At 41.2% G+C, this 2,681-nt stretch overlaps 1 pseudogene across 1 annotated transcript; it reads left to right on the top strand.

Moving 5' to 3' along the window:
* Positions 1–416: 416 nt before the first annotated feature.
* On the top strand, positions 417–1,549 carry LOC147449175 (uncharacterized; annotated as a pseudogene). Its single transcript, XR_015189531.1, has 2 exons — positions 417–571; positions 810–1,549. The product of XR_015189531.1 is annotated as an uncharacterized LOC147449175 (transcript).
* The last annotated feature ends 1,132 nt before the right edge of the window (positions 1,550–2,681 follow it).

Genomic DNA, 2,681 nt, shown 5'->3' with positions numbered 1-2,681 from the left:
ATCCCTCCCAATGCTCTCAAGAAACACGCACAGACGAAGTGGTTAAGGTGATAGGCTTTGAGCGAAGACGTCGTGGGTTCGAGTTGGGGAGGGAAGGGGGGGTGCAGGCCAACCGAATTTACGAGTGCCACTTGAATATATAAGTTTTGGTACACCCGAATTATCCGTTTTTTTTAATTTACTAGAAGGGGATCGGATGGCTCAGATTGCACTTAATCCCCGTAATAAACGTGGAACATTGATCCTCTCCTAAAATGCAGGTGTGAGATAGCGAGGAGGTGGTACTTGGATGTTTGAACTTTGAAATTTGAAGTTGTCTAGCATTAGTAAACTTGACGTGTGTTTTTGGTAATCATTGTGATGTCAAGTCGCATTTGACCTACCTATTTAGAAGGACGTACTCTCTCACACAGACACCTATTTAGAAGGACGTACTCTCTCTCTCTCTCACGCACACAGGTCTCTCTGTCCCTCTCTCTGCACGGCGGCTCACCAACGCTCGTCCAGCTTTCTTTGCAGATTCGCGTGGTGAAAGTCTCATCAGACGAAAGCTGAGAAATAGAAGAAGAAGGTCCACTTGCTTGAACTATTACCGTTTCAATTAAAGGCATTTGAATTGAAGTCTCTTTCATTGCTGCGCCTTCTGCATGCTTTCAGTGGTTAATTATGGAAATATGTTGCATGCTTATAGCAATTTCCTTCGGGGTAATTTGGCTTTGAGAGAGAGAGAGAGAGAGAGAGAGAGAGAGAGATTATCTTGGCACTCTATTCATTGCAATCCTCATACATTTATGGTTTTTGTTCCCCAGATAACATCCATGGCAGCAGAAACCTTTGTAGAGGCCCTGAAAACCTTTATGGAGCCCAACTGGGATCTATTAGGGCTTGTGGGAAAGCATGTGGTGTACACGTACAGCAATGGATGGGAGTATGAGGTGTACTACAAGAATGAGGACACCATCGATTATCGAGTGCGGTCAGGGCTTGTCGGAGGGAGGATGGTGAAGGGGCAAAAGGTGAACATGAAAGGGTTAAGAGCACCCACAAAGGAGGTGCAAGATTCAACAACAAGCATCAACCAGCATCTATACATGGTGAGTTGGACAGAACCCACTGGGACTTGTGTGAGCCAAGTAGTGGATTTGGACAACCGCGAGGTCACGACCGCCATCTTCTTTCCGAAATGGGTCATCGATGACCCGTCCAAGACAGTCTGCTTTCAAAATGACCACCTTAGCCTCATGCTATCATACCGTGATGGTGGCCCCACCCACCCCGTCGAGCTTTCGCACTTATATGGGAGGATCCACCTTGTTGAAGATTGCCAAGCCAATAATGACCAAGTGATTAGTTAGGTTTTCTCTTTTTATCATCGACCAAGGTGTTCTCTAAATATGGTGATGATGTTTGTAATCCAAATGACCTTGCAGCGTCTTGTAGATGAACACTTTGGAGCTTGTTGTATTTGTGTCAAGTAGACTCAATAGTATTTCTTTCTATCAAATAAAAGGACCATTTAGTTTATATAAGAGACATTTCACATGCTAAATGTATTGACTTCCAATCTTAAGAACTGCCTTATGTCTTGAATATCTCTCTCTCTCTCTCTCTCTCTCTCTCTCTCTCTCTCTCACACACACACACACACACACACACACATTTAACTCAAAGAGAGATCCATATAACAAGTCTTGTGTTAAGTCTTGTGTTTAGTCACACATGATCATTGTTGCCAATTAGCCTAATCTAGTACCAAGATGCAAAATTGTTGATACCTAGTTGCATTATTTTGCAATAGTTTTACAAGACGACAATAATTAACCAAAACCTAAAGATCATGATGCTTAAATTATCTCTTTAATCAAATTTATGATCAAAGAAGCACTACGTAGATCAACTTTAGGTTTTCTTTATAATATCCCTTTACATAAACATTAATTTTACATGAACAAGTATTTCAAGCACAAATTAGATCAAATTTAGGTTTTTCATTATAATCCCACATGAACATTAGTTTTACATGATACATCAATTTTTAATCCCATAGAATTGAGGTTGCAAACGTCAAAATAACACAAGAACAATGAAAAAGAATCCGAATTTTGTTGACGTTCACCACTAAGTTGTTATCATGATCTTGATCTATTTTAGAGTAAGCCCAACTTGTGGCACCATATGGGAAATCCCTATAGCTACTTAGGAAGAGATGATATGATGACATGGTCCAATAGCAAGGGTGAAACCTCTCTTGCCAATGATTGTAAAGCACTAAGCCTACTTAAGAGTTTCTAGTGAATCATTTGCATTTTGAGCATTATCATTGTGACTTAACCTCCATATCTCTAACTCTAACCCTAACACCATGGTCAAGCTAAGGCTCCATCCTCCATAACCTAACGCCAAACCATTGGTGACTCTCTCTCTCTCTCTCTCTCTCTCTCTCTCTCTAGTAGTATCTAGCATCACAATGATTGATTTTTAAGTGATCACGTCAGCACTAGGACATCTATCCTATTTCGTAAAAACACATGGCATCAGATAGCTAACACAAAGTTACCACCCAGCTAGCCACCACCTAGTCATTATCACCTATGCAGCCACCACCTAGCCAAACAATCACCACCTTGGAAGCTATCACCTTGCCAACCAACTATCTAAATCAAGCTACCACACATCCAAAA

This window comes from Adiantum capillus-veneris, chromosome 10, assembly GCF_014529385.1.
Source record: "Adiantum capillus-veneris isolate H3 chromosome 10, ASM1452938v2, whole genome shotgun sequence".
Classification (NCBI taxonomy): domain Eukaryota; kingdom Viridiplantae; phylum Streptophyta; class Polypodiopsida; order Polypodiales; family Pteridaceae; genus Adiantum; species Adiantum capillus-veneris.
The sequence above is the reverse complement of the archived record's forward strand: the minus strand, read 5'-3'. Positions and strand labels throughout refer to the sequence as shown.